Below are 19,931 nucleotides of genomic sequence, written 5' to 3'. Positions count from 1 at the left end.
ACAACCGTACCAGCGTCCTGGCTCGTCCTCAAACATTTGGAATCTCGGTTTTTAAATCCCCGTAAATCCAAAACTCACCAAAAAAGTCATGAAAGTAGGCATGGTGTCATGTTATGGCACATATTTTGTCGTGGTAAAAACATTGTCCAATTTGGGCCAAGCTTTATTACGAATCTCTTACAAATCGGAGCTTCTCTCAACAAGAAGCTTTGTGGTTCCGATAGGGAAACATGTCCCCCTTGTTGTCGAAACGTAATCACTGCCTCTTTTCGCCTTGTTTTTCTTCTATGGGCAACATGGAATGACATGATATCCACGCTGAAATTTAAACTTATTCAGGGTTCGTTTGGCCTTTTTATACACTAATTGAGTTTCCTAGGCATTTAATGTCCATAATTCAAGTCTGAACTACAAATACATGTTCAAGTTCACCAAAATGGCTAGAAAAATTGTACATCCATGTGTCATTGGGTGCATGTTTAATTAGGCCCCATACCAGGAATGGGAACGAATTACAACCGTACCGGCGTCCTAGCTCGTCCTCAAATATTTGGAATCTCGGTTTTTAAATCTCCATAAAATCCAAAACTCACCAGAAAGTCATCAGAGGTGGCATGATGTCACGTCATGGCACATATATGTCATGGTAAAAACATTGCCAATTTGGGCCAAGCTTTATTACAAACCTCTTACAAACCGGAGCTTATCTCAAGGAAGCCTGATGGTTCCGATAGGGAAATGTGTTCCCCTTGTGGCGAAACGTAGTCGCTCCCTCTTTTCGCCTTGTATTTTCTTCTACGGGCAACATGGAATGACATTACATCCATGTTGAAATTGAAACTTATTCAGGGTTCGTTCGGCCTTTTTATACACTAATTGAGTTTCCAAGGCATTTAATGTCCATAATTCAAATCTGAAGTACAAATACATGCTCCAGTTCACCAAAATGGCTAGAAAAATTATACATGCATGTGTCCTTGGGTGCATGTTTAGGTCCCATGCAAGATATGAGAACAAATTACAACCTGACCGGTGTCTTGGCTCGTCCTCAAACATTTGGAATCTCGGTTTTTAAATCCCAATATAAATCCAAAACTCACCAAAAAGTCATTAAAGGTGGCATGGTGTCACGTCATGGGACGTATATGTCGTGGTAAAAACAGTGCCAATTTGGGCCAAGCTTTATTACAAGCCTCTTACAAACCGGAGCCTGTCGCAAGAACCCTCGTGATTTTGATAGGGAAACGTGTCCCCTTGCATGTGAGACAAACGATAATCGCTCCCTCTTCTAGTCTTGTATTTTTTCTACACGCAACACGTACGGAACAACGGGAGATTCGCGCTGAACTTTGAAATTATTCACGGTTCGTTTGACCCTTTTTATTCATTAATTGAGTTTTCTAGGCATTTAATGTCCATAATTCAAATCCGAACTACAAATACATGCTCCAGTGCACCAAAATGGCTAGAAAAAACATACATGTGTCCTTGGGGTGCATGTTTAGGTCCCATGGAACAAAATGGGAATGAATTCAACCATCTCGCCGTCCTGCCTTGGCCACAAACATTGCGAATCTCGGTTTATAAATCTCTGTAAATCCAAAACTCACCAGGAAATCATGAAACTTGGCAGGGTGTCACTACATGGTACATATAATTGTCCAATTTGAGTGAAGCTATATTACAAGCCTCTTACAAACCAAAGCTTCTCGCAACCCTCGTGGTTTCGGTGGGCGAAACGATAATCGTTGCCTCTTCAAGCCTTGAATTTTGTTTTCTACCGGCAACATAGAATAACAGGAGTGTTGTGCCAAAATTTGAAACTGTTTAGGGATCGTTTGGCCATTGTACATGTCATTACTAATAATTAAGTTTTCTATGCATTTAATGTAGTCCATAATTCAAATTTTAACTACAATCACATGCTCCAGTGAAGCAAAATGGGTGGGAAATCCTACATGTGTCATTGGGTGCATCTTTAGGTCTCATTTAAGGAATGAGAATGAATTACAAACTTGTCATCGTCCTAAAACATTGAGAATCTTGCTTTTTATATCCTAGTAAATCAAAAACTCACCCAAAAACATGAAACTTGGCATGGTTTCATGACATGGCACATATATGCCATGGTAAAAAAATTGTCCAGTTTGAGAAGAGGCGCACACATTAGTAGCCAATGGAGTCCTTTTTGAAACAAAAAGCTGACACGTTAATATCGCAAACGGTTGTATTATATGCACCATGTCAAAATTTAACCATACTCAGTGTCGTGCGTGCAACTGTTTGATTAGACAGGACGAGTGCGAGAAGTCCGCCGTGCAGGCTCGACGGGACGCATGCAAGCAATCCTCCGTGCAGGCTCGATGGGACGTGTGTGTCCCGTCCACCTTGCAGGCCGGACGGGTCACGTGCAAGCAGCAAGGCCGCCCATGCTCATTGGGAAGCGAGCTCTTTGACCTCCATGCACCAGCCGCCGCCCATATCGCTCACAACTTCTCCATTAATGGGTTAACTAAAGTGTCCACCCCCGGTGTTTGCTTGTGATCCCATTGCAGCATTTGCGTTGTTCGTGTTTTCAACTCGTATTCCGGCCTAATTCAAATTGCCACATAGGGCAACAGATAATACGACGACAAATAAAATGGCAACGGATAGTACGATGATAAATTTACAATGGCGCAGATAATAATTGTCTTACATATTCCGGATAATTTAAAATGCCACATGCGGCAAAGCCCGGAAGACACGGGGCAAGAGAAGAAGGAAATCACAGGTAACGATCTGGATCGCTACTATATCTACTCTTTGATGGATCGCCGGGCGATGACATCCCCCATCTCCTTCTTCAATTCCTCACGACTTTGCCTGAAAGCAGCCACGGATTCCTCCACCTCCTGCTCACACTCGATCTGGAGCTTCCTCAAGTCACCCATCAGTTCCTCAACGACCACTGTCAGCATCATCCCCGAGGCACTACTCTGCTCATGCAACATCTTCCAGCCGGCGGCCTCCTCCTCCTTCTCGGTGAGCGCCTTGAGGAGGCTCGCATTGTCACCCATGAGTTGCTCGACAAGGCTGGTCACCTTATCAACCGAGGCATCGCTGATCTCGAGCAGCTTCATCAAGCTGTCGACCAGCTCCTGCTGCTTAATGAGGCCAGCGAGAATGTCGTCGTCGCTGGCCAAGGACTTCAGAAACACCAGTTCGTCGCGATCGCCTACGCGGCGAATGCGCTTGTGAGAGCCCTTGCGTGCCCGCGAGAGCTCGTTCGAGGGCTCTGTGGCGCGCCGGGACATCTCTGCTGCGGCTGCGGCTGCAACTGCGGCTTCGCGAAGGGACCTCTCTAGTGCTTTCGTGGCCTTGGTCTTATCTGCTTGGTTATATGTCCACCCGAAACTCCTCCTATCGGTCATGGCGGAACGACTTGACAGGAAAGACCAGTTTTGTGGGTGATGAGGAGAGGAACTATGAAGTAATTTTCGAGTGGGTAGTTTTTATAGCCCGGTGCTAAGTGTGAACACATATTAGTTTGATAGGTGTGAACAGATTTGCAATTACTTATTGCGTTGTAATCTGCAATGTGACGAGAAACAAGGTCAAAATTTATTGATGGCAGAAGGTTGACCATGTGGTTGCTCGCCGTTGACGCGGCTGCGGCGCGCTCTGCTCGCATCCGTCCGCACGTTTTGCTTGACATTGAGGCGGCCGCGACGCGCTCTGCTCATGTTCGTCCGCGCATTTTTCTCGCCGTTGAGGCGGCCGTGGTGCACTCTGCTCGCGTCCGTCTGTGTGTTTTGCTCGCCATTGAGGCGGCCACAGCGCGCTCCGCTCTGGCGCCCCTGTGTGCGCTCTGTTCACCGTTGAGGCAAATTTACAATGGCAACGGTTAATAATTCTTAATAATTGTTTTACATATTCAGTATAATTTAAAATGCCACATGCGGCAAGGCCGAGAACACTCACAACATACATATGCATACAATTATAATAAAATATAGGCTAACATGCTGAGTTAGCGGCCTTCCGACGATGGTCTTCTTGGCCTCCATGATCAGCATAGCACCCTTGTGGTCGTTTACTCCAAGTGTCCCGACCCGCCTCCGCCTACGGAGCTGCTGGCACTGGGAGGCTCTTGGGGCTGTTGTGCCTCTTCCAGGAGAGCTTGACAGCGTGCAATCGCGCGCATGATATCTCCGCGAAACCGCTCCATTTCCATGTCTCTGACCTGGTAGCAAATTTCATCCATCACCTGCATCCTCAAGATATCACGTTGGCGATGTTCTACTTTGTCTGGGATGTCAACTCCGCCAAGGATGCGCTCGAGCCTGGCCACCACATCATCGGTATCGACATTGACACGGCCACCGTGGGCAATGATGAAGCCGTAGGCTTCCTGTCTCTTGACTGAATCGCAGAGGTCCTCTGCCCATTTCTTGTGGGGCATCAGGCTCTCAATGAGCACTGGTGACGGCGGCTCTTTGTGTGGGTCGTCGATCATGTAGCCGAGCAGCTCTGGATCTTTTGCACGGTGGATGGCAAACTGCTCATCACACCTCTTCTGCAACATGTCGATTGTGCGCCCAAGGACTGTCACGCCGATATCGCTGCCGATGGGCCATGGTGCCTGCACCAGCCGATGAAGCTCTTTCTCCCCGACCTGCTCCGGCTCGTTCTCCTCGCCAAAGATGTAACACAGGTAGGCGTCGATGTCGAAGCTTTGGTCGTTGCCTGGCATGCTTGGAATAACTAATGGTAGATGCGTGAGGACTAGATCTATGTAGAGTGTCACGATGATGCATTGCCGCCTGGGTTATATGCAGCAAGCCCTTAGCTGGTGGCGGGAAACCGGTGAGGAAAGAGGCGTGGATTTTACAATTCACCCATGTGGAGCGTAGGAAGACTAAGTGAAGCACACACACAACCCGAATACCGTATCCGGTGCCACGTGTTATTTATCACACACGTGTTAACACAAGGAAACATTTGTGTAACTTACTAATCACCGCACATGAGTACTCACAGACGCATCATGTGCGATACTCCTAGCCACCGCAAATAACTGGTTTGCATTTTCCAAAGTTTTTTGTACACACATAATCGCACACAAACTAACTGTTTTAACCATTTGTGTTGTAATTTCTCATCGCAAATAGTTCATCTGAGTCGGTTGTTTGCCACGTATCACACACATCTTGTTAAGTTGAACCATTTCTGTTGTGTTCCCTAATCGAAAACTGTTCGTCCGAGTGAACTGTATGCCGTATATCACACACACCTTGATCTGGCTAACCATTTCTGTTGCACTCCCTAATAGCAAACAGTTCATCGGAGCAAATTATATGTCGTATATTGCGCACAGATTTATATGACTGCCCGTTTCTGTTGTCCTGCCTCATCGCAAACAGTTCGAATGGATTAATCATGTGCCCTGCATCGCACATGCAACTAAAATCTGAACCGTGTTTGATGGCTCCGCCATCGCAAACGTTTTGCACCTTTTTGATGGGTTTTTTACATCTTCGTTTGCGATTAATGCATCGCACATAGTTTCCTCCAAGGGTCTCTGATCGTAGTGTCACGCTAGCAGCATCCTGCAGTAGTGATGTACCTGTGCATCGAATTATGCATTCGTTGTTGAACCTATATTTGTAATAAACATGGTTTGATATGAAATAAGTGATTGCCTACTTTCAAATTCAAAAATCTGTGATTTTTAAATGCATGGATTAAATTAGGGATTGCACTGCACACGGTTTGCGAAAGCAAAATGTGTGTGATAAACGTGGAGACCAGACACGTTTCTCGGATCCACTACATGTGCGATCAATCTCTACTGCACACACGATCAGCTAAGAAAAAACGTGTGCGATTAACAACATCATTGTACATAGTTCCTTCTTATTAAATGTTTGCGAAAGTCACCTTATCACACATACTTGGAAATTATGGATTTTTTATGATGTTGTTCGCATCGCAAACGTTTGGGTCATAGAAGAACGCGTGTGATAGGTCTTCATCTGACGCGGGTACGACGGATGAATCGTGTGGGATATATTCAAGCTTCGCATGCAGTTTTATAGGGATAACTGTATGCGCTCTTACATCGAGTCGCATACAGTCGAGGAAAAGTAAATGCGTGTGATTGTCTGCTTATCATACACGTTCTATAATTATGAACTATTTGTGATGGGTCGCGCATTGTAAACGTAGCACCACAAAATACCGACCACGATGGCAATGCGAGCACAAACGAGTTGCAAGGTTGAAGCGTTTGGGATATTCGAGAATCAGAAACAATTTTATAGGGACAACTGTATGCATCATGGCTCCCTATCCCCGACGGTTTTTGGGTCATGTGGGAAGGACCCCTCCCATCGGGCACACTCACTTGGCGATAGTTCAAAATGCCGTCCCAAAAAGGGGTTAAAAACCGTTTGTATAGCACCATGTTATACCTGTGTTAGGATAATCTCCTACCGGCCGCACCTCTAGTTTCCTTGTATAGATGAGGTTGTGGGCTACATTTGTACATATATACGTGTGTTGTGCACCTGATCAATATCGAGAGTTGCATTGCCTTCCAACGTGGTATCAGTTTTCCCTTCCCAATCCTAATCCTACCTTCCGCTCAGCCGCCGCTGCCGCCGCCCCCCGCTACCGCCGCCATCACACTCCTCCCGCTGCTGCCGTCCCCTGTCACCGTTGCTTGCACCTCTCCCCGTCTCCTCTTCCTTCCCTCCTCCTGACCCCATCCCATCCCCACCCCAATCACCCCTCCCCACCTTGATCGCCCCTCCCCACCCGATCGCGCAAGCCACCATCTCTCTGCCCTCGCGCTACTGCAACTTCTGTCGCCGCGCCAACCGCCCCCACCCCAACTGATGGCATCTACCAACTCCTCTATCTCTGCCGGATCGAACCCCTTTGCCGGTCCCGATCCTCCTCTTGTTTAACTCATCCGCGATCTTGACATATTCGGTTGCGTTCCCACTGTTCTTGATTCCACCAACTCCACCTATTACGCCTGGAAAACTTACTTTCCCCTAGTGTTCCGTGAGTACCATCTTCAAGATCATGTTGACGGTTCCGTTGGCACCACCCACATGCTCGGTGATGATGATTGGATGACCATTGACGCTACCATCACCCACTAGCTTTATCAAACCATCTCGAAGGACCTCTTCAACACTATTGTGTGCGACAAGGATGACGCGCACGCTGTGTGGGCAAAGCTTAATGGGCTCCTTCATCGACAATGCCCTCCAGCACCGCGTATTCCTTCAGCAGGAGTTCTTTGGCTGCCATCAACATGACTCGTCCATCCACGACTACTGTATGCGCCTTAAGAAACTTGTCAATGAGCTTCGTGATCCTGGGGACAAGGTCTCCGATGAGCTTCTCCTTAGCACTCTCACCACCGGCCTGAGTGAGGAGTTCAGAAACACGACCTCCAATCTCACCTTCCTCCCCAACCCGACCATACCTAGGGTTGTGGCCTACCTTCGCCTAGAGAAGAGGAGGATGAAGATGGTCAAGTCTTGGGCTACCCATACCGCGCTCGCAGCGAGGACTTCTCATGGCGCTGCCCCACCCGCCCCACCACGGTTTCCCATGTTGTCTGCCTCCTACTTTCCGTCGCTACAGCAGCCGTAGGCCGCGACCCTTCCTCACCAACACCAACCGTCGGCCGCGGCCCTTCCTCACCAACACCAACCGCCACCGGCCGGCAATGACCGCCACCGCGGTGGCCATTGCGGACGGAAGCAGCAACAGTAGAATGACGTCGGGGGGTGCCATGCCAGCCGCTTCCACCGCCCCTTGGGCCGCCGCGCCGAACCCACGGACAGGTGTCGTCCATGTGTACACTATGTCCATCCCACGCACCCCGGTACCCACCGACATTCTTGGCGCTCACTCGGGTGCCCATTAGGCCCTCCTCGCCGCACGGATCCAGGGCCAACAGCCCGGCGGTTACCCTATGTTGCTGCCCCCGCCTTCATCAGCTAGGGGGGTATCCCGATGTAGCGCCCTCCTACCCGGCTGCGGAGCCCTCATACCTGGCTGCAGCGCTCGCCCTTCTGCCGGCTCCATGGGACCCGACCCTCCTTGCAGCGCTCCACTTCGCTTCGACACCCAACAACTACATCGGGGGAGGAGACTGGTATATGGACATCGGGGCTACTGCCCACATGACTCCCCACCCCGGTAATCTCACCTCTTCATATCCCGTTAATACGTCCACTCGTATAACTGTCGGGGACGGTTCTTCCCTTCCCATTACTCATGTAGGCCATGCCTCTTTTCCGTCGTCATCCACGCCTTTACCCTTATCTAACGTACTTGTTTCACCTTACTTAATCAAAAATCTTGTCTCTGTTCGTTCTTTTACATGTGAAAATACTGTCGCCATTGAATTTGACAATATTGTTTTTTTGTCAAGTACGCCCATACCCGGATTGTGCTCCACCAATGTGATAGCCCGGACAAGCTCTACCCGATCCACTCCTCCGCCACTACTCCAGTCGCCCTCTCCGTCACCGTGGACCTTTGGCATGCTCGCTTGGGTCATCCGAACCCTGCCCACCCTTCGTCATATTCTTAGGAGTTTTTCGTCCACGTGTAATAAAATCGATTATCATACTTGTCATGTCTGTCATCTCGGCAAGCATGTTCGCCTTCCCTTTAGCACGTCCTCATCAGTGGCGTCGTATCCATTTGAGTTGATTCCTAGTGATGTATGGACATCTCCAGTTGCTAGTAATACGGGCTATCTCTATTATCTTGTTATTCTAGATGATTTTTCGCATTATGTGTGGACCTTCCTGTTGTGGAGAAAATACGATGCGCTCTTCATTGCCGGTGTACTAAAATAGGGGCGCTCTTTTCTACCCCTTATTTGTGCACGGGCAGTCAGAGCTGCGCCCACGACCACACTTAGTAGGGCGGAGACAGGAAATCAGAGCCACATGCCGAAGCCTCACTTAGCAGGGCAAAAGGGAGGAGTCAAAGCCGCAAGATGATCAAAGCAACACCAAAGACCGAGACCATAGAGAGCAGATGGATGAAGCAGGTTACCCCGGCAAGACCCTTGCCGGGGCGGCTCGCCCACACCAGCGGATTGAGCCACCCTCGAACCCACGGTCTCCAACACCATCAACCACGTTGGGCCAGGGCTCGGGAGGCACCTCCGTGGTAGCATGCAGATCTTTGTGAAGACAAAGAATATTCAAGATCGGATGAGGATTGGAAGGCAACGACCCTCGACAAGATCCTTGCCGAGGGAACCCGCAAGACCCCCGGCAAGATCCTTGCCGGGGACGACAGCGCACCACGGCACGACCCTTGCCAGGTCACCCAACAAGACCCTTGCCAAGGGCGTCAGCGGGACCACAGCCAGGCCCGCACCAACCAAGTCTCCACCGCCGTTCGCATGCAGTTACCAGCCCAACCAGCTGGGCAGGCACCTGCGTGGCAACATGCAGCTTCCAGGCCAACTCAGCACACGCCTGCGTGCCGGCATGCAAATCTTCGTGAAGGCTCCACCACCGTGCCACCTCAGCTGCTTGCCTGCCTACATGGCGCCGCATGCATCGCTGGCCATGGCGCGTGTCAAAGCGAGGAAGAGCGGTGACGGACGGGACGGGCCTCGCTCACGTCCCCAATAAAGCAAGGGGACACCTAAGCTACGCATTAAATGCGTCTTGTCCTGTAATACGAGCGATAAGCTCATAGCACTGTAGGCCTTTCCACCTCTTGTGTTCCACTGTGGCAGCCCCTTTCGACTATAAAAGGAGGCCCATGGCGTACTGGAGAGGGATTCGGCTCTTTGGAACCACACAGCCATGATAGCTAGTTCAAGAGCTCAAGAACACTCAATACATCCACCAAAGCAGGACTAGGGTTTTACGCATCCTCGCGGCCCGAATCTGGGTAAATGATCCTTGTGCTGATTGCTAATCCTGCTCTTCTCACAGCCCTACGCCCCGGCAACCGTAGTAGGGATTCTTGTGATCCCATAGGTGTCGTTTCCCACCGACATCTTTGGCACGCCAGGTAGGGGGCGCAATTGTGAGAATCTGGTCTAGTAGTTGGCCTAGCAGTTCTTCATCGCGATGGATCCTAAGAAGAAGACGACCACGACGATCGGTTCGTCCGGGACCGAACTGCCAGTACCGGTGCAGACCAGTAGTGGGCCAGTCGCGGAGAGAACCCGTGGAGCGGCCCGCGAACATCCACATCACCCTGGCAGTCCAGGCCTGGTGAGAAGCGTCGTTCATACGCCAAGCGACAAGCCATGCGTCGCAAGCTCCAGAGACGGAGTCGGGCCACCCGCAGGCGGCACGGGGCCCTCCAAGGGCGTCGTCGTGCCGCCAGACGGCGGCACGGCGACTTCCAAGACACCAATACCGGCGCCCATGGTGCGCTCTTCGCAGGTCGTGCGCGATGAGCAACGCCGCCCTGCTGGTGACCCTGGGCGCTGCCCTGGGAAGAGTCCCATGCGCCCTTCACATGATGAGGAGGGCCAGCATGCGCACCGAGGTGCTGGCAGAGGTGGCAGACGGCTGCGGGGCCATGATGGGGCTCCTTCTAACGCGGTTAGAAGTCGAAGCGCATCGCGGTCCACACAGCTTTCGCCGCCGCCCACGCCAACAGAAGCCCTAGCACGTGCACAACTGCTCCTTGACTTTCCTCCCGCTGCGGAGAAGCTTGATGAATGGAGGGCCATCGTCTGGAGCCTCATCGGCATCGCTAACAATGATGAGTTGCGGCCGGTGGGACCCGTCGACCGTTGCTACGACGAGCCACTGCACGCCAATAGAGGTCGGGTCGGAGGTGATGTGGCCACGATGCACTCCCCTCCTCCATACAGGCCACCGCGGGTGTCGGTCCGTCGCGACGATGCTCGTGATGATATCTCCATAGCGTCGTCCGATCCGCAAACCCACCGCGACCAACGCCAAGTTCTTCGAGAGCGAGCTCATGAAGACGCTCGAACCACCATCGAGCGCCGGCATGACGCGCGCCACCAGTCGGACAGGCGGGCAGGGCCCACTACGGACCACCCAACACCGGGAGGCTACGGTGGCCTACCCTACGAGGTGGGTTGCCCGGCCTTCACCCGTGAGCCGCGGCAGTTCCAGTGGACCTCCCACCGCACGTTCAAGCCCGATGTTGGCGAGAAGTACAACGACAAGACTCACCCGTCGGAGTTCCTCAGCATCTACACCATCGTGATGCAAGCTGCTGGGGCCCGCGACGATAAGGTGCTTGCCAATTACTTCCCGCTGGCACTCAAGCCTAATGTTATGTCATGGTTGATGCACTTGCCGGTGGACTCCATTTCTTCTTGGGCGGATCTGTGTCATGAGTTTTTTGGTGCCTTTACTGGGGGCCACCAAGCTCATGGCTAGGCGAGCGACTTGCACATCATCCCCTAGAAAGAAGGAGAAAACTTGCATAAGTACATCCAAAGGTTCAGCCGGGTGCAGTACAACATTCCCGATGTTCATCCTGCCGCCGTGATCAGCGCATTCCATCAGAATGTGCGCAATCGCAAGATGCGTGAGGAGCTGGCGATGAACAAGGTCAAGGATGTGGTCGAGCTTTATGTTCTAGCCGATCGGTGCACTCGCGCTGAAGAGGGAAGGAAGTACCCCGACGAAGACGTCGGCGCGGAAACCGACTCCACGGATGATACCGCCACCCCGGCGAAGAAGGGCCGGCGCCGTAACAGGAAGCGCAAGGGCAAGACCGTGCTTGCCGTCGAGGGGTCCGACGATACCGGCGCCACCAAGAAACCCAAGGCGAGCGACCCTAGCAAGGAGGTTGCTAGGTGTGTCGCTTGCCGGGCCTTGGTGGCTGCCGATAAGCCAGGGGGCTCCGACAAGCAGTATTGCAAGATCCACTGCACCAAGGGCCATGACCTCCAGAACTGCCGGCAAGTGGAGCTACTCGCTGAGAAGCAGAAAGCTGAGTATGAGTAGCGAGACAATGAGAAGGGCCAAGAGGGTGCCGAGGGATCCGGCAAGAAGCGTGGCGGCCAAGGAGGCCACCGCGACAAAGATAATCAGCAGGAGAGGCCCGCCCGGGGCCGCGACAAGAAGCAGGAAGACGATGATCACGACGAGGACGGTGAGTCCGGCGACCACGAGTTCCAGAAAGCCACAGAAGCCATGTGCGTCGATGGTGGCGCCTCGCTGCATACATCCCACCGCCAGCTCAAGCAGTGGGCGCGTGAGATCACAGCGGTGGAGCCGTCGCTTGACGCACGGAAGCTGCTGGAGTGGTCCAGCACGCCTATCATCTTCGACACCGAGGACCATCCTAACCGCACTACTGCGGTTGGATGCTTGCCGTTGTTGGTCTCACCAACAATCCGTAACCTCAAGGTGACGAAGATGCTAGTTGACGGCGGGGCCGGTCTGAACTTGATCTCGCCTGTTGTGATCAAGAGGCTGCAGATCCCTGATGGAGACCTCGAGGAGATGGGCATGTTCCAAGGGGTCAACCCGGGGAGGAGCCAGACGAAGGGAAAGGTCACGCTGCCCGTGACGTTTGGAGGCGAGCTGAACTACAAGACAGAGAGGATTGTCTTTGATGTAGCCGAGATCCCCTTGCCCAACAACGGGATCCTCGGCCACCCGGCACTAGCCAAGTTCATGGCGACTTCACATTACGCCTACAACATGCTGAAGATGCCCGGGCCGATGAACATCATCACCGTCCCCTCCGACAAGAAAGATGCGTTGATTTGCGCCGACCAACTCTACGGGAAGCAGTTGCAGAGGCTGCCGCCAAGGCACCCGCTCCTGCCGACGGAGTCCCGGGAGGGAAAAAGACCGACAAGACCCCTCGCACCCACTCCGGCAAGCGCACCTCTTCGGGGTGTTGCACTCCCATTGAGGACGTGCCAGAGAGCTCCACCGGCAAGAGCAAGAAGTCCAGAGCTGCACCACCAGAGACCAAGAAGGTGCCCGTCAAGGAGGATGGCACGGGGGGAGCTTTTACCATAAGTTCCACCCTCGATGGCAAATAGGAAAGCGAGCTCGTCACTTTCCTGTGGGCGAATGTCGATGTGTTTGCATGGCAAGCCTCCGACATCCCCGGCGTTCCTAGGGAAGTGATTGAGCACCATCTTGTTGTCTGTCCTCACGCACGGCCCGTCAAGCAGAAGGTCAGGAAGCAAGCTCTAGAGAGGCAGGAGTTCATCACGGAGGAGATCAGAAAACTAGAGGCGGCAGGCTTGGTAAGGGGGGGGGGTGCTCCATCCGACGTGGTTGGCCAACCCGGTAGTGGTGCGCAAGGCAAACGAGAAGTGGTGACTGTGTATTGACTACACAGACATCAATAAAGCTTGTCCAAAGGATCCCTTCCCGTTACCACGCATCGACCAGATTGTTGACTCCACGGCCGGGTGTGACCTGTTATCATTCCTCGACGCCTACTCAGGGTACCACCAGATCTTCATGACAAAAGAAGACGAGGAGAAGACAACGTTCATCACCCCATGTGGTACGTATTGGTTGAAGAGTGTTGGCTCGACCTTTGCAAGAGCAGTCCAAATTGGTTTTGAGCCCCAGCTACATAGAAATATGGAAGCTTATATGGATGACATAGTGGTAAAAACCAAGGACAAAGCAACACTTGTGCAAGATCTGGAGGAAACATTTGCAAACCTGCGCAAGATCAACCTCAAATTGAACCCTGAGAAGTGTGTCTTCGATGTCCCGTCCGGCAAGCTTCTCGGGTTCTTTGTGTCGCAGCGCGGGATTGAGGCAAACCCAGATAAGATCAAGGCCATCGAACAGATTGAGGCACCTAAACGGATCAAAGACGTGCATTGACTCACTGGTTGCATTGCCGCCATGAGCAGATTCACCTCCAAGTCCGCGGAGCGTGCCCTTCCCTTTTTCAAGATCTTGAAGAAGACGGGCCCAATGGAGTGGACCCCAGAGGCCGAGGCAGCGCTGCAGGATTTGAAGAAGTACCTCTCCTCTACTCCAGTGCTGTTTGCGCCCAAGCCACAAGAACGGTTGTTGCTGTACCTAGCGGCGGCGAATCAGGTGGTTAGCGCCGCACTGGTGGCGCAGAGAGAGGTCGATGAAGAGGCAGCGGCAGCGGTAGAGTCAACGGATCACGAGCCGAAACCCTCTCTGGCAGGGCTCGGTTCCTGCAAGACCGAGTCACCGGCAGAGGCTGACGCCAGTGCGACAGGGCCCGCATGACTAGGTGAAGTGGCGCGGAAGAAGAAAATGGTGCATCACCCAGTTTACTTCGTCAGCTCCCTCTTGCAGGGGGCTAGGTTGAGGTACTCAGGTGTGCAAAAATTTCTCTTCGGCCTCCTTATGGCCTCGAAGAAGCTGCGTCATTACTTCCAAGCGCACGAGATCACCGTGGTCACCCGCCTCCCGTTGCAACGGATATTGCATAACCTAGATGCAACGGGGAGGATCGTGGAATGGGCCCTGGAGCTGTCAAGTTTCGGTTTAAAGTTCGAAAGCACCTGGACGATTCAGAGCAAAGTCTTCGCGGAGTTCCTTGCATAATGGACCTCGACGCCTGATGAAGAGGTACATGAGACCACTCTCCCCGGCAAGGAAACGAGCCGCAACTAGATCATGTACTCTGATGGGGCTTTCTCGGTGCAAGGCGCCGGTGCTGGTGTGCTGCTTGTCGCACCCACCGGAGAGCACCTCAAGTATGTCATCCAAATGCACTTTCCCCGAGAGATGTCCACTAACAACACCGCCGAGTACGAGGGCCTGCTCGCCGGTCTCAGGATTGCGGCGGACCTCGGAGTCAAAAAGCTCATCGTCAGGGTGATTCGCAGCTCGTCGTCAGGCAGATCAACAAAGATTATCAAAGCCCACTAATGGAAGCTTACGTGGATGAAGTGAGGAAACTAGAGGAGCGCTTTGACGGTATACGAGCAGAGCATGTCCCTCAGACGGAAAACGACATCGCCGACTGCCTGTCAAAGCGCATTGCCCTCAAGCTACCTGTGGAACCAGGTACTTTTGTGCTTCGGTTAACTCAACCATCCGTCGAACCATCAACCAGGCAGAACAAGCGGAGGAAGCTAGGCCCCGGCAAGTACTTCCCCACCGAGCTCCCCGGAGCCGCCGGCAAAGATGTTGCCGTCGATGCCGATCCTGCCGCGGGGCAACCGACTCCGGCAGGGCCTCAGGCCATGGCCGTAGAGATGGCCGCTCCCGTGGCGGAAGAGATGCCTTCGGTCCTTGTCATCGAGCCATGGGCTCCGGCGTGGGCGCAGCACACCGTCCGATTCCTCCAAAAAGGAGAGCTTCCTGAGGAGCAGGAAGAGGCAGAGAGAGTAGCCCACCGGTCTACTCTGTACCAATTCGTTGATAACATCTTGTACAGAAAAAGACCGAATGGGGTGAAATTGAAGTGCATCTCCCGGGAGGAAGGACTAGAGCTGTTGGCAGAGATACATGGAGGCATATGTGGCTCCCACATAGGGTCGAGGGCCCTTGCTGGCACGGCTTTCCGGCAAGGTTTCTTCTGTCCCACTGCCCTCCAGGATGCGACAGCACTAGTAACCAAGTGTGAAGCGTGCCAGTTCCATTCAAGGAAGCTTCATCAACCAGCTCAAGCCCTTCAAACCATCCCTCTCTCCTGGCCCTTCTCGGTCTAGGGGCTCGACATATTGGGCCCTTTCCCTTGTGCCATCGGGGGCTTTGAGTACTTGTACGTTGCAATCGACAAGTTCACAAAGTGGCCAGAGGTGGAAGCAGTGAGGAAGGTGACAACGCAGTCAGCCATCAAGTTCTTCAAGGGGCTAGTTTGCCGTTTTGGTGTACCCAACATGATCATCACCGACAATGGCACACAGTTCACAAGCCACGCCTTCATGCAGTCCATTGAGGATCTCGGCAGCAAGGTCTGTTTTGCTTCCGTGGCACACCCACGGAGCAAAGGCTAAGTAGAGAGAGCAAATGCTGAAGTTCTGTGAGGCTTAAGAACGAAGACTTTTGACAGGCTGCGCAAGAGTGGAAGGCGCTGGATTGACGAGTTGCCGGCGGTTCTTTGGTCGATCAGAACGACACCAAATCGAGCCACCGGCCAGACACCCTTTGCCCTGGTCTACGGGGTAGAAGCAGTTCTCCCCACGGAACTCATATACGGGTCAGCTCAAGTGCTCGCTTATGATGAGCTTGAGCAAGAGCGATTGTGGCAAGATGACGCAACGCTCCTTGAGGAAGATCATCTCCGGGCGGCTGTGAGAGCAGCACGCTACCAGCAAGCCTTGCGCCGCTACCATAGTCGCAAGGTTCATGCCTGGAGCTTTGAGGAAGGCGACCTTGTTCTTCGACATATTCAGTCGGCCAAGAATTCCAACAAGTTGACGCCAAAGTGGGAAGGCCCTTATCGGGTAACATGAGTCACCAAGCCCGGCACAGTCCGCCTGGAGACCGAAGATGCCATTCCAGTGAGCAATTCCTGAAATATCGAGCATCTTCGCAAGTTTTAACCATAAGGCACGGCTGTCGGGCCTCCCGGCAAGCCACCTTTTGTACAAGCCTTGCTGGCAAGGCATGTAACCCTTTGTACAAAGCCAGGCGCAGACCCTGAGCATAAATAAACGAAGCGCTGGCGCCCTAAGTTATAGCATGCATGCTAGATTGAGTCCCTCCCTCGGTTAGGGTTGGTAGTGCTTAGCGGCGACTAACCCCTAGCATAGAGGTCGAGCTTGTGTCATTTTGTTCCTATCTATCCTCTTTGGTGCGCAGGGTACATGAATGTTTCCGCCAAGCCAAGTGGAAGGAAGAGAACAAGCCGGCGCTCCGGACCCGGCTAGCCAAGCTTGCCGAAGGCTAAAGACACGAGGGCCCACCCACGGCAAGTCAGGGTTGCCGAGGGCTGCAGATTCAGATAAGTTTTCCCATTCCCTGTCGTGCATTTCCGTATAAAACTTGGGACGTACGGAACCTTGTTTTGTTCCAAAGCTGTCGTGCTCCCCTCGTTCCTATCACCCAAGAGCTTCTTGGTTAGGAATATGGTTGTAGCCGCGGCGGCAAGGAAGCAAGCGTAGGGCCCACCCCCACCTCGTCCCTGCCTCCGCCAAAGGCGTGAGTATGGACGAACGGAGTGGGGGAACGGCAAGACCTGCTGTCGGGCAGTGGTGTTTATATTATAAATAACAAGGATTTGTTCCTTGGTATGGGCTTTGCCCACACGCACACACAAGACCCGGCAAGCCCCCTTTTCCATTAATACGTTCCATACAGGTACACTTTTACGGAATATAAACATGAACATGAAGATTACAGGTTTTAGATCTCAATAAAGCCCGTGGGCTTACGAATTAAAAAAAAGATAAGATGCCCGTAATCCCTTTCTTGTCCCTCTCCTCAGGAAATGAAACAAGAAGGCAAAAGGGCAGAAGGAGCGCCTAGGCGAGGTACGAGCAGCAGAAGGCGCCAAGAGAACATGTCGGTGGTCGCCTAGGGGAGGGTTGGCAGTGGTGGCGCCGGAGGAAGAGCTGGAAGGTGAGGCAGCGGTCCGTCAATACGCTATGAAGGCGTCGGTGTCATCGTACTCCGACTTGACGGCCCGCCACCCGCCTTCTTCACCTTCTCCGGCCTCCCTATGCCAGCCGCCCAAGGAGGCGACCCCGAGAAGTTCAAGGAGCCGGTGACATGGATGATGGGGTCGCCGGTGTCGCCCGGAGTGGCGCCCGACTCTTAGTCGGACCCGTCATCCTGCCGCCCGCTACCCTCGTCGCCGTTGCCGCTGTCCTCCTCGCCACTCTCGCTCGAGGAGGAATCTTCATCGTCAGAGGAGCTCTCCACGCAGCACCTTACGCGAGTCCCTAAGTGCCCAAAGACCTTGACAGAGAGGAGGCCGCTCTCCATTAATTTGAAATGGAGAGTGAGCCCCTCCGTCAGGCTGTGGATGCGGGCAAAAGTCTTCCACCCTCAGCGAAGATACATGACGTGAGGGGCGGGGAACTCGACACCGGCCCATGTGCCGCTGTTCCCACAACCCCTCATATGCAGCCGTAGCGCATGCGGCGGGTCCAGCTCCATCCCCGCACAAATGGGATCGGGAGGCGAAGACGACGGCGCGACGGCTGGCGCAGCCTAATGAAGAACTCGTAAGGGTTATCCTCGACGCGGCCCTCCACCGGGGGAGGGGCCACTGGCGGAGGCGAGGCCGATCTGCCGCCCCGTCCTCCTCTTTCTCGAGCGCCGCGACGGCCTCGACCTCGCCCCCTTCCCCTCCCTCTAACGGCTGGCTCCGCCGGTACGAGCTCTTGGGGAGGAGCGACGCATTGTCGGGAAGAGACCCTCGCTGCCACCTATGAAGCCTCACCGCGCCCTCTCGCCATGATAGAAGAGAGGAAGGAGCAGCGATGGGGAGAGGCGGATGATGAGGGACTGGGAGGCGCCGTTCCTCTCGCTCCCCTCCTTATAAAGAGATGGGGGTGGGGCTCGGCCGCCCCTCGTGGCCAATCCGGCTCATTAAAGGTGACAGCGGGCAAGGCCGTCGACCGCCCTCCCCGCCCAATTAAAGGCGCGTGGGAATCGACCCACATTTGCACGTCTTCCCGTATCCCGCAGGCTTGTCATTCGCTTTGCGTCATGCATGCGGCATACGTGGCACGGGAGACGGGGTAATGGGACGCGTGGAGCGACGGTTCCCAGGTAAGGACAGTAAATGAGCGGTGGCCCCACGGTCTCGAAGGGACACGCAAGCCGCCTCTTTACTGTTCACCACAAGATGACGCAAGCGTGCTTCGATCACCCGCGCGCGCGACCCCCACGTCTCGCATTCAACACAGGTCATGGGGAAGCGCGGCGGAAAAGATATCGCGGTAAAAACCTCCCCACCTGCCCGCGCACCGTTCTGGGCCTGGCCCAACAACGTGTCGCGCTTATGTGTGGACCAGGCCCGGGGGCTCCTGTCGGTGTATTAAAATAGGGGCGCTCTTTTGTACCCCTTATTTGTGCACGGGCAGTCAAAGTCACGCCCACGGCCACACTTAGTAGGGCGGAGATAGGAAATCAGAGCCACAGGCCGAAGCCTCACTTAGCAGGGCAAAAGGGAGGAGTCGGAGCCACAAGATGGTCAAAGCAACGCCAACGACCGAGACCACAGAGAGCAGATGGACGAAGCAGGTTTCCCGGTCTTGCCGGGGCAGCCTCAGCAGCCCCGGCAAGACCCTTGCCGGGGTGGCTCGCCCACACCAGCGGAGTGAGCCACCCTCGAACCCACGGTCTCCAACACCATAAACCACGTTGGGCCAGGGCTCTGGAGGCACCTCCGTGGTGGTATGCAGATCTTTGTGAAGACAAAGAATATTCAAGATCGGATGAGGATTGGAAGGCAATGACCCTCAACAAGATCCTTGCCGAGGGAACCCGCAAGACCCCTGGCAAGATCCTTGCCAGGGACGACAGCGCGCCACGGCAAGACCCTTGCCGGGCCACCCGGCAAGACCCTTGCCAAGGGCGTCAGCGGGACCACAGCTAGGCCCGCACCGACCAAGTCTCCACTGCCGTTCGCATGCAGCTGCCAGCCCAACCAGCTGGGCAGGCACCTACGTGGCAACATGCAGCTTCCAGGCCAACTAAGCACACGCCTGCGTGGCGGCATGCAGATCTTCGTGAAGGCTCCACCATCGCGCCACCTCAGCTACTTGCCTGCCTACATGGCACCGCATGCATCGCTGGCCAGGGCGCGTGTCAAAGCGAGGAAGAGTGGCGACGGATGGGACGGGCCTCGCTCCCGTCCCCAATAAATCAAGGGGACACCTAAGCTACGCATTAAATGCGTCTTGTCCTGTAATACGAGCGATAAGCTCAAAGCACTATAGGCCTTTCCACCTCCTGTGTGCCACTGTGGCAGCCCCTTTCGACTATAAAAGGAGGCCCATGGCGTACTGGAGAGGGATTCGGCTCTTT

Source organism: Triticum aestivum, chromosome 5B (genome assembly GCF_018294505.1).
Source record: "Triticum aestivum cultivar Chinese Spring chromosome 5B, IWGSC CS RefSeq v2.1, whole genome shotgun sequence".
Classification (NCBI taxonomy): Eukaryota; Viridiplantae; Streptophyta; class Magnoliopsida; order Poales; family Poaceae; genus Triticum; species Triticum aestivum.
Note: the sequence above shows the minus strand (reverse complement) of the source record.